Source organism: Musca autumnalis, unplaced genomic scaffold, assembly GCF_047663935.1.
Source record: "Musca autumnalis isolate F117 unplaced genomic scaffold, ASM4766393v1 scaffold_4, whole genome shotgun sequence".
Lineage (NCBI taxonomy): Eukaryota > Metazoa > Arthropoda > Insecta > Diptera > Muscidae > Musca > Musca autumnalis.
In genome coordinates, this window is record NW_027411977.1 from 8,032,142 (window position 1) to 8,051,810 (window position 19,669).

At 33.5% G+C, this 19,669-nt stretch overlaps 1 protein-coding gene across 5 annotated transcripts in view; it reads left to right on the top strand.

Annotated features, from left to right (window-relative positions):
• rgn (regeneration) overlaps positions 1-19,669 on the top strand; it is a 318,060-nt gene that overhangs the window by 187,074 nt on the left and 111,317 nt on the right. For 3 of the 5 annotated variants that reach the window (XM_073982469.1, XM_073982470.1, XM_073982471.1), the window contains one exon: positions 12,603-12,636. The exons of the other annotated variants lie outside the window; for them this stretch is intronic. The gene's annotated coding sequence lies outside the window, so the exon portion shown is untranslated. The remainder of the gene's footprint in view (positions 1-12,602; positions 12,637-19,669) is intronic. 5 annotated transcript variants of the gene reach the window in all.

Sequence of the window (19,669 nt, forward strand, 5' to 3'; positions counted from 1 at the left end):
GATTTTTTTCTCTCAAACACACCAAGCACTGCCTTATCTGCTTTCGCAAGTACCCAGGCTTCGGAACCATACATCAGCACGGGTAGTATCAGTGTTTTGTAAAGCGTTATTTTAGTTTGACGAGTTGTGACTTAGTTTTTAAAGTGCTCACTTAAGCCAAAGTAGCATCTGTGGGCCAATACAATTCATCTTTTTATTTCACAACTGATGTCGTTTGTTGTGTTTACGGCGGTGCCAGGTCATACGAAGCCTTTTACTACCTAAAAATTATAGGAACCAACTTCAACAGTTGGTCTGATCTCAATGAACGCATTGTGACACCATCAACTTGGTCTTCTCGCCGTTTACCGCCAGACCCACTTTTGCAGATTCTCCTTCGACCTTCATAAAGATATCGTTTATTTCTTTTACTGATCGTCCCATGATGTCTACATCATCAGCATAAGCAAGTAACATATGGATATTGGTGTAAATTGTGTCACTTCTTTTGACGTTTGCCTCTCGTATAACCTTTTCTAGCAGGATGTTGAAAATATCACACAAAAGGCTGTCTCCTTGCCTGAAAACTCTTTTGGTACAAAACTCTTCGGAGAGGTTCTTTCCTATTTTTACTGAAAATCTTGTGTCAGTTCGAGTCATTTTACAAAGCCAAATGAGCTTTGCGGGGATACCAAATTCAGACATGGCTTGGAAAACCTTTGAACTTAGCGGGCTGTCGAAAGCTGCTTTATAATCGACAAAAAGGTGGAAGGTGTCGATATGCATCTCTTGGGTCTTCTCCAGGATTTGCCGCAGGGTAAATATCTGGTCAATGGTGGACTTTCCAGGTCTAAAACAGCATTGGTATGGTCCAATTATTTCGTTGCCCATGGGCTTTAGTCGTTTGCACAATATCCCTGACACTATCTTGTAGGCGATAGGGAAAAGAATTATGCCCCTATAGTTAGAGCATAAAGTCTTATCTCCTTTCTTATGGACGGGACACAGGATGCTGAGGTTCCAATCGTCGGGTACGCGTTCTTCCTGCCAGATGGAGCTAACTAGCTGATGCATACACCTTATCAGCGTGTCGCCTCCGGTTTTAAACAGCTCGGCTGGTAGGCCATCAGCTCCTGCTGCTCTTATCTTGGCCGGGTGGTATACATTCAATACAATAATCTGGGATTGGATCTGTGGTATCTCCGTCGACTTCGTCACTATTGGCTACCAACAGTTTGTAAAAATGCTCTTTCCATATCCGTACCACACTATCTGTATCAGTTACCAAACATCTACTAAACATCTACTACGTTTATAATACCAAAAATCGAGCGGTGCCTTTATAGAGCTGCAGCAAAACGTGGACCTAAGTCAATAAATGTTTGGTTTTTTTCACTCAAAACCTAACAGATAAGCCAAATCTCTTGAAATATAATATCAAAGGACCCAAATAGAGGAACACAGTGACCGAGGATATCAAATAGCATGATATTCAAGATTGAAGGGAAAAAGTAAGGGATCATGTAAAAATTATATGCAAGTAGTGTCGACGTTTGGACTTTGTGATAAAACGGTGGTCCCATATCAATGAGCTAAATGTTGAATTGGGAAGCGCTCAGGTCTTTATGTGACCCCAGTGATATTCGTGGTAAACACTTGTCTTACCTACTTCAAAAACGTTGCCTTCGAAACATTTATAATTTGTTCAATATTGCATCAATAAATTGTTGAGCTGTTTGAAAATAAAAATTATGCATATACAGTGGTGTGAAAAATAATAAGGACACTTCAATCCATAACCAAGATTACATTGAAAACTGACTAAAAGAGTGAAAATTACATTAGTTTAGAAAATTTATTGTTTTCTTAAAATGTTAAGAAAAGTATTATAAAAATATTTTGATTGATTGCTTTTAACCATATTTTATTTATATTTTATATTCTATGCAAATTGTCGTAGTTTGGTGTGTGAAAAATAATAAGGACACTTCATGACATCTTTTAATAAGGACCAAACTTGAAAGAAATTAATGCAGGTTTTTACTAAATAATGGTAGATAAAGTGTTTCAGAGTCATTAATACTTTGTAGACGATCCTTTGTTTTATAAAACGGAAGCGCAACGTCTGGGCATCGAGTCGACCAAATTTTGGCACTTTTCTACTGGTATCGCGTCCTACGCAACCTGTATAAGTTGCCAAAGGTCGCCATAATTTGATGGACACTTTCCCCTGCTTGATTTTTTAACTTCATTCCCCAACATGTTTCAACCGGGTTCAAATCAAGGTATTGTATGGGCCATTCTAACAACTTAACTTAATTATCATGGAACACCTTTTTTAATTTTGCCGTCATTTTTGGGTCATTAACATTGCTGAAGACTCATTCGAGAGGCACACCCTTTCAGCATACGAAAGAATTATATTTTTCAAAATTTCAATGTAATCTGGTGATTTCAAAAACACTTTGAATACTGTATAGATACCCCACAGCATAGTAAGAAAATGAGCCCCACACCATGCTGTTACTTCTGCCATATTTAGCCGCCTTCAGAGTATATTTTGGGTTACATTATTGATTTTTAGGTCTTCAACCCTGATAAACTCCTTTATCGGAACAAAAAAATATATTTGGTTTCATCAGACCAAAAAATGGTACGCAATTTTTCTTAGACCGAGCGATGTGATTTCTAGCAACCTGTATTATTTGCTGAATATTTTTATACCCTACACCACTACGTGGGAAGTGTATAATTTTTCGATTAAAATGATACTTTTCTGACACTGTAAGCTCTAATGTGGCCACCACAGAGTTTCTGCTACGACTTTTATCTTTGAAGTTCACTTAGCTGCATCCTCCACCATTGTTTTTAAAGATTCTAAGCTTTTTCTGTAATTTTTCTGTATGAATTTCCTTCTTTATGTAAACATTTAATGATTTCTCGAGTAGCGTGATAATAATGCGTATTTTTACCCATATTTGCAAAGAAAAACTAAAAAATACCGGTAGATTTAACATTCAATGAATAGAAATTAATTCATTTTAAACTTTTACTTACAGGAAAGAAGCACAAAAAAGAAATATAAATTTATTTTTACTAAAACGAAAAACTGTCCTTATTATTTTTCACAGCAGAAATCACGGATTTTACGAAAAATATTTGTTTTGTATAAAAACTAAACAGAAAGAAAACAAAATCGTAACGGGATTTCTTATTGCAGTACATGTACATTTTCAAAAACAAATTTCCATCACAAATTCTTCCATTTTACACATTTTAGGAGCGACCAAAAGTTGTGAATGTCACTGTCCTTATTATTTTTCACACCACTGTATGTATGTTGTGTATGTTTTCACAGCGATAGAATAAAAATTGTTATTACGATATTATTTAGCTATTGCAAAATCAATGGATTATTTTATAATCATCACTCTGACTTACACGAAGTTATATTTTTCAAGAACACTTCAAATATATTTGAAAAATATATGCCATGGTCATAGTAATAACGTTTGTCAGTTAGAAGGGATTAATACATAGCAAATAATCCACTTTATTGTGGGGAAGAACATCTACATGTTGTACATGTTGTTGTGGCAATTTATTGTCTATCGAAGCAATTGAACTAAACAGCACTCCAGATACATTTATGCACATACATAAGTACCATTTACACGTAATTCTTTGTCGTGTTTTCTTCACTGAATGAGTTTATCAAGTTCACAAGTTGTGTACTTATTATAACTTATATTCTACTAATTTTTGTATTTTTTTGGTACTGAACAGGTTTAATTTATCTAAATATTAGACTCGCAATTCTTCCATCCATTTGTAATGGTACACATTATATTATAGGGGTTTTTTAATTAATTAATTTAGGTTTATTTTTCTCTTGTCCATCGATGAGAGTTTGTACAAGGATTTTCAATTGCAAATCATCGTTTCGTTTTCACATCTGTATTCAACTCATTATTTAAAAAGGATTTCAGTTAATTCCAATGCAATCTACCTTTCGTATTAGTTACTTAATTAAAAAGGGGAAAAATGCCTAAAATAGCATTTTGTGGTACTTCTGTGTATTGGAGGCCATTAGCTTTCCATTAAATGACCAACCACAAATGCCACTCCAGACGGGGCTCAATTAATTTTAATTGATAATTAATATTTTATTATGCACGACACAGAATTTTCCAACAAGAAACAAAAAAGCACAAAGTTACACAGATGTTTTCAACAAGATTTTTTCAACAAGCAAAAAAAACACAAAGTTACACAGTAATTAAGTTATTAGAACTTTACAGGGTATTTTAAACAGAGCTTAAAGGAACTGAGCTAAAAAGTATACTAAATTTGAAGTGAATTTTACAGAAATTATGAAGAGAAGTACATCTCTATGACGAATAGGAAAAGGTATCATTCGAACGAATTTTCTCTATAACATTTCACAGCATATAAGTTATACAGAAGTTCGACTACGGTACCAATATAATCAAGTGGTAAATACTTTTTTATTTTATTACCACCAACAACTGTTACTTTCACTTACATTTGTGTACTGAACAAAAACACAAAACTATGCAAAAAAATTAAGTGAACTAAACGTTTTGTCACCCAACAAACGCTTGCAAAACAATTTCCACAAATTTAATTTATTACTCCATCACAAAGCAAACACTTTTCCCCTCAACAACAAATCACAAACAAACCGCATAACCAATTCTATTACCACCAACAACGGTACGGTTGCTTTGAGCAAAATACACAAAAACACCAAACAAAGCAACATTCCATCAAATTTCGTTACAAAAAAACTCAAACAAAATTGTTGGTAATTGAACATAGAATAAAAAACATACACAAACGCCAGGAAAATGTGACATTTTAATAGATGGAACGTGGCTATATGAAAACAATTAAAAATTGAAAACTTTGTTAGCGACTATGCATTTACCTACAATTCCACGGCAGTGAAAACAAATGGGAAAGTAAGTTTAGCCGGGACAACATTATGTATACATAGCATGGGTACAACACACATACATATATGTATGTTTAAATACCTGTAAGTGGTTGACACCAAGAAACGATAAAAATACGTTGGAAAATCTATCTAACCTATAGAAGGACCATATACTGTGGATGAATGTAATACACAAGTCTACTTTGGTTCTTAACCACTGAGGAATTTGAACAAGTCAGCTTAATTCCTAGGGTTAGCGAAATCTACTTTGGAGCAGGACTGAATCGGTACTAACAAAAGTACTTTAAACACTGTAGTGTACAGGGATTAGAATGAATAACATTTCCCTGATGGCCAAGACATTGCTGCTTACGAAGTTCACAGCAAAAACATAACCACTACATTAATTTTACACACAAACTCTTCTCACACAAATAGACCTTTTGTAACTCGAAATTACGTTAGCGGAAGCTGCACAAATGCGTAAGCACTTAGGCATGGGTATGAATTACTATATCTTTGTCTCTGCTGACCATCAATGATATATAGTTAAAGGTTTGGGCGAAAACGCCAACACTCGATATTATAAGATTAGATATCAATTGCACAGCATGTCCTGAAGAACACGAAACGTTCGAAAACTTGTTCTGTCAGTTGGTGTACCGCAGAGTTACAATAATCCTAAGATCGAGAAATATATTCTTTAACACCCCTTAACTACACTATGCAACACTGAAAATGCAAACAATTTATATTATGCATTTTTTGAAAGTACATATTTAGACTACAAAAATCCTAGTAGGTTTTGTCCTGTCAGATCCAGTTCGGATTTTATGGCCTCATCTAAACCGGGCTAAATCTACACTTTTCTGCATTTATCAGGACTTTATCTCAGAAAGGAATAGGAATTTTGCCTTGCTGTTGTTAGCAATATTGTAGCCCTAAACTAGTGGAACTTATCTTTTGAAAAAAACACATAAGAAAAACTCCATCTAGGGCATCAAAATCTATAAAATATAGAAAATTGTACATAATTGCTGAAATTCTGGTCAATATCGGCTAAACTATTGGAAGTTCAACCAAGTAACCTTTTGCAAATAAAGTTCCCAACAATTCTTTAGAACATTCTGAAACTCTAAAATGCCTACTTCATGTTGTTTCAGCGGTATTTTGCATCATATCTTTTACAACACGTATTTCAAACACAGTTCACACCAACAGTTTATTCTCACATTTCGGATTTCATTACATTATTGACATTTTTATTAAATAGTCGGCATAGAGGCATTTAACAACAATGACCTGTTCTGAAGAGTTGTGTATTACATTCCAGGGAATAATTTTCCAAAAGAGAATGTTCAGAAAAAATTAACGGTTTTGGAGATACGGTGCGAAATGTATAAAAATTGTAGAATTTTTGCATATATTTTGAAATTTTTGACAATAAATGTAGTTTTTCGAGTTCATTATTTCTCCAAATATTTTATTCTTGTCCTTATCTACAAATTTGCTTCAGAGGTCAGAAGAAGATTCCCATTGGTTTCAGAGATATAGCCCTAAATTTCTTTCAAAACTCAATATTTAACCAGGTTAACCAGCCATAAAATCCGAGCTGGATCTTACGCAACAAAAGCCAACTAGGGTTTCTTGTCGTTTGGGTCTGTACTTTAAAAAAAATCCTCAGTTCGAATTGTTTGCACAATATCACCTTAAGATGTTGCACAGTGTAATACAAACACTATAAGTTTTCATAATGATGAGGAGTATGTAGCCACCTCTCATTACAAAAAAACACGCTCCGGATGACACTTATGGCCAAGTTTATGCATGGATACAAATGATTCTTGGAAGTATTTACGGCCATTATGCCTCAAGGCGTCTCCGTGGGTGCCACCATGGTGCAATGGAAAACATTGTGCACTGAATTCCCGGCTTCAATTCCCAGTCCAAACAACTTTATAAAATTATGAAGTTATTTGGCCTTGCATCTTTGCAAATAGTGTCGGACTCGGGGATAAAAAGGAGGTCCTATATCGTTGAGCTAATATGAATATACAGTGCTGCTCAAAACATTTGCAACTCAGATGCCTATATCACATTTAGACTATTTTTAAAGACATTTTATGTTTTGAAATATATTTATTTTTGCAATTTGATTCTTTATTGACCCTACATTCAAGATTTTAAAATGATTATTCAGTTCTTAACACTTATGTTACAGAAATGTGTGAAATGTCGGAGGATCGCGTGTTTTAGCCTGCTCAAAACATATGCAACTCCGTGGTTCGAATATTTATTACCTAATTTTTGTTGAGTTTTTTGTATTGATTGGCATTTGATGGGTTTTAGTCAGAAGAAGGGGGCAAAAAGCTTTCATGAGGAATACATTTTATGCCGCCTATGTTTAATGTTGACAGGCAAGTTTGCCGAAAACAAGATATTTCTAATTTTTTAATAAAAACAAAAGTTATGGTCCGAAATTTGTATCAAAGATATGAAAAATGTTTATTTCTGAAAATTGTGGATCCAACGCAGTCCAGAAATAAATATAAGAACATGACAATATTTAATATTGAGCTGTATACAGCGTAACAAGTACAAAAATTGCGATATGATGGGAAGGAGGTGAATGTACAACTAGATCTACTGCAGGGGATAATCAAATAATGGTGCGAATTATTAATCAGATCCCTCAGATGTCATCAACAGACGTTAAATAAACGCTTTACATCGATAAATCTATACAAAACCCTCTGATACATACCATAGATACCGGTGTACCAATATGGGCAAATTTTAGGAAAACAGTAATTTCCAGGAAACGTTCAATTTTTCATATAAATGTTGCCAAAAATGTTTGGAATTGGTTTTGGAGTAATAAAATCGAGTATTTTTCGTCGACTTAAATCAATATTTGAGTTATATGACTAGAAAAAATGTACTTGATCACCAAATCGAATGATAATCGAATTTGTCTCCTTATACAAAAAAGTTGACCCAAAACGAAGATGGTGTTTTATATTGACCTGGAGGTATTTTTATGGACAGAGATGGTACTAGAGGCATGAGGTCGGGATATTTATTGGATTTAAAAACTAAGCAGACATATAATATGTCGAGACCGCCCCACGTACATACCACAGATGTCGTATAAGACGGTTTTTGGCATAATACCCAAACATACCCACGTAAAAGTAGCAATTTTTTGCAAATATTTTTTGTGTTCTTATCGGACCCGATCAGCTTAAGTGATCTGAATTCATATAAAAGGCTCCGGGACCCTAAAATGGAATCTACTCTATTAAATATCTAATACAACTTTTGTATTCAATAATTATCCTTAGAGACAGGATTCAAAAGGATATATTAATTTATTTGGTTACCTGGTTACCTTCATGATGTGTCCAGATAATAAATAAAAGGTTAAGCTCACAATATATTATCAAAACACAAAAAATATCTTCAGATTTTGAATCAAATTTTCTAAGTTGCAAATGTTTTGAGCAGGACCAAAAGTGAGTCCGAGCTTTGTTTCGTGTATTTTTGTAAAAGAAGTGCAATTATTGCCAATTCTTTTTTAAATCTTTAAAAAGGGGTTAATAAACAATCAACCTACAACAATATTTGCATTTCAAATCCATGAATTACCTCAGAACTATATAAAAAGTGAAGTAGTCATTCCAGTTGCAAATGTTTTGAGCAGCACTGTATATGTATCCACGGGCTGTACCAGCTTTTTACGGACAAAACTAAACGTATCGTGTTAAAACTCTATCATTTTATGAGAATGAATAAATATGTTCTAGAAAGGCAAATGGATATGAGACTTTTTGTGAACACTTCTAAAGTGAAAATTACCAAAGACATATCAAAGAGCTTCGAACTAAAAATTGGGGGTAAACAGTAAATTATCGGCGGTTAAAAATATACGCTTATCAAGTCTTACGAACCACATAATTGACAACAAATATTCCATATATTTGAAATTTATTTTAATGTTAATTTTTATTAATTTTCTCGTTGGATTTGAGCTGAAAGATCGACGTTTTTTGCAGGTGAAAAAGGAAAGCCGAAGAGTCGAATCCACGCAACCACCAAATTATATGACGCTGTTAGTTACACAGTTCATCATTCATATCGGTTGTGAATTTGCATATCTAGCAATGCTTCGAAACTTATATTAATACCGAAGTTATTGTAATTAAGAACCCAAGCTTGCAATCGAACTTTGATTTTTCAAAATGCAATGTAATTTTTTTTTGCAGTGATGAGATTTTTCCTGTCAACCTGCATGGTTTCCACGACAAACGCTTTTTAGCGCTGGCTTTGGAAGTCATGAATTTGGCTTTGAACGCTAACACGTCGTGATAACATCTTCATATGTTTTCGAGGACGTGGCTTCAAATCCCAGCCTCGTTCGGGTTGGTTTTTTATTTGCAGTTTTGCCTGTTAGAGCGAAAATCAAGGATCCAAATATGGTTTAGTGCGATTTTCTTATGAAACCACTGTAAATAATGCACACTTTTCTGTTTTTTTCTATTAAACATAATAAATAACAAAAAACATTGGTATTCGAATATGAAAATTATTGCAAATCAACACAAATCGTGATTTCATTCACTTGCAGTTTAAACAATTTCCAACGTTTCCTTATTTGTCAACGGTAAAAATAATATAAGAAAATTGCGTAAATAGGAACGTGTGTCATTGCTTCAAGTCTTTTCAACTAAATAATTGCTTAATTCAATGCGAATTAACAAATAAATCGTGTTTGATATTATTTGAAAATTAACATTTATATATTTAAGCATTATTATTTCAAATTAAATGCAGTCAATGTAAGACTGCATTTAATTTGAAATAAATTAGAGATACATTTGGTATTGTCAATAGCATTTAAATTACAATATTATAAAACTTAATACTTCAATTCAGTTATAGAAAAAGGAATGGAAAAAATATTGCATTTTCCGAATATAAGCACTGACAAAAATTCAAACCAATCGAAATAATTTCAATGTATTTTTAATAAAATTTGCACAAATTTTAGTGCCATTAACTATTCTTATATTCAGAGTGCTTATCAAATTTAAATTCAAATTATTAATTACATAGAGGTCATGTGTCAACTAGGTAATTGCAGGATTTTTTCTGGAAAAAAACATATAAATAAATAGAGTTCTGAATGTGATTTCATGTTCACATTCGTAGAGATGGGAAATGGGTAAATACCCAAATGGTAAATACCCATTATTTTGGATATATTGGGTAAAAATGGGTAAATACCCAGGTAATTGTGGGTAAAAACTATTATATAAGTAATTTGGGACAAAATGCAGTCTGAAATATTACATGGTCCATTTAATAGTAAATTTTATTAATGTACATTTAAACGGCATACAGAACAAGTTAAAATGAACAATTAAACATATTATTTAAACACAGTGTTTTTGCAAATTAGATCATAACATCACTGTCACTATCAGTATCACTCCCAATACAAATTATTGAAGAGTTAGGCGTAGAGTGGGTAATACCAATATTGGAGATAAATTTAAGATTTCCTCCTCAGGGCATATATTTTTCTGGGAATTACACCTTTGATTTTTCGCTCTATTGCAGAGATTCCAATTGTGAGATTTGAAACTTATTTTTGCAGCAGTATCTGCACTTAATCTGTTTCTCTTTTTGGAGTGGATAAAACTGTGAGTGCTGAATGAGCGTTCTGTGGCTGCTGATGTGCATGGAACAGTCAAAATACGAACCGCTATCATTCTAAGTTCTTTTGTGACGCAAATACTGTTCCACCATGTAGTAAGATATTTCTTGTACGCAGCTCCATACACAATCTTTTGACCATAGATCCTCTTTAGCTTTATAGTTTGCTAGATCCGTCATAACATTTACATTAAATTTTAAACCCATATCATGAATAAATTCCATCGCAATTAAAAATTGAGATGAATTTAAGTCATGCCCAACGCTATTGGGGTCAAGTAAACTTGCTGCCAAATGTATGGGTTTAATCGTTTTTTCGTCATTTTATCAAAGGACGACAATAATTTTTTTTCGTCATCATTAATTTCGTTTGTTGCTGTTAATGTATTTTGCAGCTTATTACGAATGTCTTTAAATGCAAAATTCACACGATGTATATTGTGTTGATTTGATTCGAAAAAAAGGTTGTCCATTCAGCTATAGGTTGGAAGATTTGTAAATTGATGTCTAACGTGTTCCAAAAATCTTCCGAGAGTAATGATGATTTTGTCGTTGAACTCAGGGTTATTTTTTCATGAACAGCCAAGGCTTGAAGGGATACTTTACTGTTCACTAAGCTTTTTAATGAAGTAGCATAACTGCCCCATCTCGTTTAAACTGGGAGTTTTAGCTGTTCTCCAGATCCTTTTTCTTTACAGATCTTAGCAAATGTCCATGAAAGGTCCTTACAGTATTTAATAGTTTTGATTATATCAATAACTAGTAAAAAACAGTTCTTCAGAGTGGGACATGGCAAAGGGCTACACATCCTAGTGGTACTACTTGAGGATATACCTTTTGAACCTCTTTAAATGCACCCTGCATATTCCCAGCATTATCGCCAGTGAGAGCTATAAACTTGTGCTCACCGTATACATTCATTACTTTAATAATTTCTTCGGCGATATATGCTGAGGTGTGCTTGTTGTCTTCAGTTGCCAAGCTTCGAACAAACACCATCTCGGGCTTTGAGATTAAAATGTTGATTACACCTTCACTGCGCACATTGCTCCAACCGTCACACTGCAGATGCATGTAACTTGCTGCCTTCACTTGCTCAGTAATGTTTTTCGAAGTTTCATCATATATCTTGTTCAAGTACTTGCTGGAAATTGCCTATTTATTTGGTAATTTAAATGAAGGATTCAATTCTTCGAAAAATTGCTGCCAAAGTGGATGCTCAACCGTTGAAAAAGGAGCTCCAGATACAATAATTGCTCTGGCAAGTTTCTCTTGAAGACTATCTTTGTATTCATCGCATATTTTGAGGCTCGAGTTTGATGGTGGAAGGGAAGTTGATGCGCTTGAAACATCACTGTAGTGGTTCGAATTTTGCAATTGGGTGTTCTGTTCACTTGGAATCATTTCACTTACTTCACTTCTTAACGTAATTGGGCACTTGACGCAGTTGACCAAAAGTTTTGCTATTTTATTAACATTTGGGAATTTGTAAACCGTGTTGCAGTATCTGCAAAGAACTGCCTTTGAGTTGCTTGGATTTGTTGCAAAATGCTTCAATATTCGTTCATTTTTAGGTCTTCCCATCTTAAAAATGAAAAAAAAATTATTTTTCCATTTTTAACAGTCTTCACATTTTAACGCATACCTTATATACCTATAGATTAGTGTATTTTATACAGGTACAATACTTTTTAGCGGTTCTAACTTTTATTTGAAATAATTTTTTAGACGATTGACAAATAAAATTTTTCAATTTTGTTTTTCTTTTTAAATACCCAAATAAACACCCTGAAAAGGTATTTAAAAGGTATTTACCAGGTATTTACCCAAGTTTTGGATAAATACCGGGTAGAATCCCATCTATACACATTCGTAATAATAATAATAAAATATATTTTAAATTAAATTTTTATAACAATTCGTATATTTTTACCTTCCATTTCAGGTTCGTCAATTGATTCTCTTAAATAAATATTGTGGTGAGTTTAATTTTGCCCACTGTACACAAATAGTACTTTAACTTAATCCTAAGTAGCACTTGTGTTAGCATTCCTTAATGGTGCTGTGACTACTTTGAACATTACCGCTTACAAAAAAAACTTTCTTTGGTTTTAAATAGCTTTATGTGCAATGGCAAGTAAGGTGGCATAGAGAAAAATACATAATTTTACTTAAAGTTCCCCCAATAAGCATTCATGCTAAAACATGCTATTTACATAAAAAAACAAAGAAAGCATTACTTCGTTTTAACATCAAAGGAAAATGTAAAACCCAGCCAGCATTTGGAAGATTATTTTTCCAAAAATCACATTGCGGAGTCTTTTTGGAGTCCTTTTGTTGATCAAAAACTGATTAAGTCGCTTGTATTATCAGAAAGGGACTCGAAAGTGACTCCCTGTAATGTTTAAAAAGAGTTCAATTTAAAATACAACAACAAATGTGTAGCAATCACAAATAAATCATTGAGGCGTTTGAAATGTGATCATTTTTTGTTATTTATTGTCATATTTTGATCATCTGAGGATTGAAAAATGCTTTATCAAAAAAGGGTCATGCAGGTGTTTGAAAAGTGATTAGAATTATGTATCTTCTGATCATATTTTGAACAGCTAGGTGATTAAACACTGATTGTTTTGTTTATTTCCAAACATAACGGGTTGGTTGTTTTATAATTCTCATATACACTTTCTACAAAACTTTGGTATAAATATCACGTATAATATTAAGAATATTGACAAAGAAAACACATGTGCAGGTTTTGCCAAGTGAAATGAAGAAAGTGAATGAAGAGACAGTATACTAAAGGGATAATTAAAAGTCATAAGAAAGCAGAAAAGAAAACAAAACAAAGGAAAGAAACAAAAAAACAAAGAAGAATAAAAAAGAATTTTTTTTTAATTTTTTGTCTGATTAAGACACATAAATGACTCACTAAAGACTCGTAAACGATTATAAACATGTCTCAAAAAAGACTCGAAAAAGAGTCACAAATTAATCAACAAATCACCAATAAATGATTAAAATACGACTCGAAAAAGACTTTATATACGATCAGAAAATGGGCAAAAATGACTCGAAACTAATGCAGAGGAAGACTCATTTGTGATTTGTTTAAAAGAGCGGCCTAAGGTTACGTTTTCCTCCCGACAAAGGAGTCATTTATGATCAGAAAATGAGCTCATATTCCAGCTTTTTAATCGTGCAGTCGGATCAAAAAAGACTCGAATTTGATTAAAAATTTCAAAAAATGTTGGCGGGGAATATGGAATAAAAGCCACTGTAGGTCAAATGAAAAGCTATGCTATAGTTGCCAAGAAAATAAGTAATTTTTTAAGCAACACTGTAAGAACTTGAGGATATAATAATACAGTATTCAAAAAGTCTGAAATGAAATGGGCAATTTTCATATACTTTTTGAACATTTTGCTTCCAAAAAATCTATTTTGGTAAAAATTCCATAACAAAATAATAATGTGTTTTATACAACAAAATTTCTTCATGGTCATAGATATACAGGCAAACATTGAATTGTACCCAATTATATTTCAATTGTCTTTTCTATTATCGAAATTGTTCACAGAAAATTGCATATCCATATTTAGGTTTCCATTTTAAGTTTAAAGTAATTTCTTTTTTTGTTCAACATTTCCCTTTAAATTCCTAGACAAAATTAGTTGTAAGAATTGAAAGGAAAGTTTAGGAAAAATAAACATACAACATACATCCAAAGAGACACACGAAAAATAAAAAAAACAATGACAGACTATTGCTGTCAACCTAGGCAGTAACCATCAAGGTTAACAGATATACTGATGCTAGTATCTACATATGTATGTATGTGGTACGTATGTATTTTTATTTAATCTTAGTAGCCTAAACAACCACAGCATCTTGTAACTAACGTTAACGGTAAAAAAACCCTTAAAGCCAAAGCGAACCAAAACAAAAACGTAAAACGTTTTAAAGCCACAAGCAATGACGGCCAAAAGGCCACATGCCATGCCATGGATATTTTCAGACAATGTACACAAACTTAGGATAAAGATTTACAGAAGCAACAACAAGAAGAACAACAACTTTAAGAGGAAGCCAGACAACATAACGAAAGTTATTTGAAGACCAACTTATTTGGTAGAAAGAAAAAAAAACAACATCCATGTAATATAAATGGAATAATTCGCCGAAAGTCTACATTAGTTCAATTCATAGCTTAATGCATGTGATGAGCCCTAAACTTTAAATTGAAAATAATGTACTTAACTTTGAAGATGGAAAGAAGTTTAATATTATTTTAAGGTGTTATAAGTAATTATTAATTTAGAGAAAATTTTAAAAGAAAAATAGCTTGAAAATTGGGTTTGTTTTTAGACTTTATTCCAACATTTCTCCATTGAACAAATGAGGCGCACAGCGCCAAAACGGCCTAACCCACTTGTTAAAAAAATCAAACTGACGGAATGTTTTGAAATAAATACTAAAAAACATCCTATTGCATTGTATAACACAAGGTTATACCAGCAAACAAATCATTACCAAATAATGTGTTTTAAGAGTACGGCGATAAACAGTAGGTTAATATCATTTTGTAAGTATATACGACTACCAAGTATCTACTTACAAAACCCCCTACTAAACCATTATTTTAACAAGGACATTTTGCATTAAATAAATATTCATTCTATGGTCTCTAGAAGTTGAAAAATAAGCTAAAAAGCAAATGTTCTATTTTAGAACAGTTGACGTGGAATTTTTTTCAATTTCAACACACTTCACATTTTTGTTTTATGTTGCTCTCCGTTAGATTTGGTCCCGCGAGCGTTGAAAACAGAACCCTAGGATTTGTAGTGGGAGACGCACTCTCTGTGCCACCGTACTCAAGTAAGTAGTTTTACCTTGATATATTACTTTTTAATGGGTTACATAATGACGAACAGATCCGATTATTGCTGGGATCTTCTAAAATAATGTAATATGAAGTGTTTGGTGTTTAGTTCAAAATGTTCCGGTTAAAACTTTATAGTTAGTGGCTACTTTTCGCCGAAGTTATTACAATAGCGAAGTTACTATACAGTGACACTTTGGCATCTCAATTGTTTGGTCGAAGAAAAAACCTATAATCAATTGAAAAACATCAGTTAAATTCTAACCGACAAAGTTTTGCCCTCGTAATATTTTATCCAAATTTAAATGTAAACTTTTCCATATTTAAATAAAGTTCAGTCCAATCAATTTGGAACTTCCGCCACAAAACAATTTTCGCTAAAATGGTACGCGCGATATTTTTTGAATTGAACACTTGATTTTATACCAATGTTCAATCTAGCAATTTTTTTGTCCATACTTAGTTTATGTTTGAAAATGGACCATATCGGTATGCAAAAACTCAAATTTTTTAAGTGCCAATTAAGGTCCATTCGAGAATCCTTTGGAAATTTTTACCGAAGCTACTCGTTGCGTGCCAACGTGGTGCAACGACCAGACAATATCAAATTTTCAACGTTGGCGACATTTCCTGAGTATTTCAGCCATGTAAGACTTCTCTACAAGTGGTGCCTTAAGGTACGCCGTTCGGACTCGGCGATAAACAGTAGGTCCCATATCATTGAGCTTATATGAATCGGGGTGCACTCATTGATATGAGAAAAGTCTCCCTTGTCCCGTGGGATGTTTGCGGAACAATTAATATTATTATTACTCTTTGTGGTCCTGTGTACAGCGATGTTTTTCGTAGGTAAGCCCATGATTTTTGACAACAAGATCCAAAAGCTCTGCAATACGGTGACCAAATGAAATGACAACTGGTGGACGCGAAAGAAATGACTTCAAAAATTGACAATGTCGATCCATTCCTTCAGGTACCTCCATCGCAAGACTTTTGAGCTTAAATTCCATATTTCTCTTGGCAACTTAATACGTTCAAGAAAGGGTCACACAATTCTGTAAACCGTCACGGTGCGCCTTAACTAATTTTAAATGAAAGGTGCTTACACCTGGGAAGTTTTTGCAGATTCTGAAACTACAATGCTCATAGAAGAGAAATATCAAGAAACAAAAAAAATCGCCGGAGGGATTTTCAAATAAATCGCGATTTAAGTTCACATTGTCGCATTGTCTCATTTTGAACTTATATATCTCAAAACGGTAAAACCTACGAAAATATCATAAAGGTCAATTTAGTGGTCAATTCACAGCTACAACATTTTCTTAAGCCCATTTACATAAGACTCGCGGTTTCCAAGCAAAATCGTGAAAACCTAAAGAAGATATTTCTCATTTATGAGCATTGTAGTTTCACAATCTGCAAAAACTTCTTAGGTGTAAGCACCTTCCATTTAAATTTGGTTAAGGCACACCGTGCCGTCTAAATAAATAATTTCTGGGGAAAATGGTTTTGGTTGTGTAGCGGGTTTGGTTTTCGACCACGGCTACGCCAAATTCCTAAATTATCTATTCTAATCTAAAAAAATGTTCAATCAGATGGTACCATTATAGGGGGGTTATATCAATGTGTAGACCTATGTTGACAATTTTTTAATTCGCTCATAGTGGCAAAGTTGTAGCTCTTATCATAAATAGACAGCGGAATCCTATGCAAATGCATATATGGTTAGGATGGACGTAGAGAAAATCTGATTAGACAGAAACTCGTTTTATTACAAAATAGAACGAATTAGACTCAGAAATTTTTGCATATTTTGCATATCGTGCATATTTTGACATATTTGTACATATCTGCATAAAATGAGCATAAGCAAAACCATATGCAAAAATATATTCAAGGATTTATGGTCTAAATATCCCACCGAAATGGCTGAAATTTGGTACTAAGTCTTCGTTAGGGGTATGCAACTTTACAACTGAAATCTGTCTGCATAGGTCCACGTCTTTATATAGCCCCCATAGAACGGTACCTACCGATATTTTGAAAGTTTTAGCCTCAACATCCCACCGAAATGACTGAAAATTGGTATTAAGTCTTCGTTGGGCGTATAAAACATTCCACCTAAAATACCTCCCGATTTTCGGTATTTTGAAGGTTGTGGCCTCAATATCCCACCGAAATGACTGAAATTTGGCATTTTTCTTTTCTGTGGGTATAAAACTTTCCACCTGAAATTTTTTGGTATAGGTCCACGCGTTCTTATAGCCCCCATAGAACGGTACTTCTGGATTTCTGGTATTTCGAAGGTTGTGCCCTCAATATCCCACCGAAATGGCTGAAATTTGGTAGTAAGTTTTCGTTGGGGGTATAAAACTTTCCACCCGAAAATTATCGGTATAGGTCCACGTCTTCATATAGACCCCACAGAATAGTACCTCCCGATTTTCGGTATTTTGAAGGTTGTGGCTGTGGTCATACATTTCTCTATTTTATTGACTTGTCTGAAGAGAATTTTAAACAGAAAAATTGTACACACAAACATTTTTGTACCTATTATTGAAATATTTGTTGCATACGAAAATATGTAAAATGCATAAATTTTGCATATGCAAAAATTTATGCATTTTGCATAATTTTGCATATGTCATATGTTTCGATTGCAATGTAATCAGAAGCCAAAAATATGCCCAGTCCCAAAATTTGAGATAAATCGGACCAAAAATAGGGGTTGCATAAAATTCCGCTGTCTAATCATAAAGAACATCAATTCTGGACAAATGAAATCCACCAAAGTATTTAAAATATTTTTTTTTTTTTTTTTTTTTTGAAAAATGTTGAACTTTGATATTTGTTTGACCTCTAACAGGTCACAACGATGAGAAAACGAAAAACTAATAAAGTGTAATCAAGTGTAATTTTGGCTGTCGGACAGTGTTAGCAGTCGCCTTTACCGACAGTGATATACTCAGCCTGTGTGATTGAAATTTTGAGCTATTCCAACATCGAATCGAATACCGGCTACCCAACCGATATCCTTTTCCCCAATAGTTATGTATTAGGCGGTTTTCAGATTTATAGTTTTTTTTTTTTTTTTATGTATGCTAACACTGATGTTGAAGGAGGTGTTAAAAATATTAGAGCCACCCTATGTTAACAAGAATATTTCTTAAGAAAATGTTAATTTGGCCACTAAAATCTTTGAAGATCTTTCTTAGCATTATTTTCCAGAATAAATTCCGCGCCGCTTATTGCAATTTAGACCCCGGACGGGATTGAAACCCCAGCGGGGCCAGAAATAAAGGTAATACCCAATACAGACCACGAATATACCGTAATATAGTAACAATAGTTGTAATTTGAATGGAATTGGTTAAACTTCTAACAAAAATAAGGAAACGCTAAAAACCGGTTGAAAAAATTGGTATTTTGAAGATTACAGTGCAAAAAATGGTAGGTCTTATAAGGAATATCATAATTTTGATCTCCTTTGCCCCAAAAAATGAAGTTAAACTTGGTTGGTAGCTCTGAAATCTTCAAAACAATAAATTTTTCGATCAGGTTTAGGTGTTTCCTTAATTTTGCTTGTAGATTAGCCGATTCCATTCTCAATTACAAATATTGTTACGGTATAGATTAGGTTCTTATAGGGTATTATATTTATTTTTAGGTCCGCATGGGGTTTCAGCCCCTTCCGGAGTCTAAGTTGTAATTAGCGGTGCGGAATTTATCCTGGAAAATAATGCTAGGAAGGATAACTAACTTTTTTGCTAAGATTTTAGTGGTCAAATTCAGGGTTTCGGAGTCGAGCCATTTTTCCTTCGACTCCGACTCCGACTCCAGGCCAGTTTTTTGTCACGACTCCGACTCCGGAGTCGACTCCGAGGGTAATTTCCTATACCACTAAAAATTAATAAAATTTGCTAAATTTTTCAACTTTTCCTATACTAGGACCCTATATGCTTATCTGTTCTTTTCTCTAAGACAATTTGTAATGCAATGCGATGTAAAATTGATGTTCCGTATTGAATCTGCTGTATCTTATATCAAAAATAACAACAACAACAGAAAGAATTTAGAAAGTTTCAGTAGATTTTGCCGAAATTTATGTACGAGTATACCCTCAGATTATC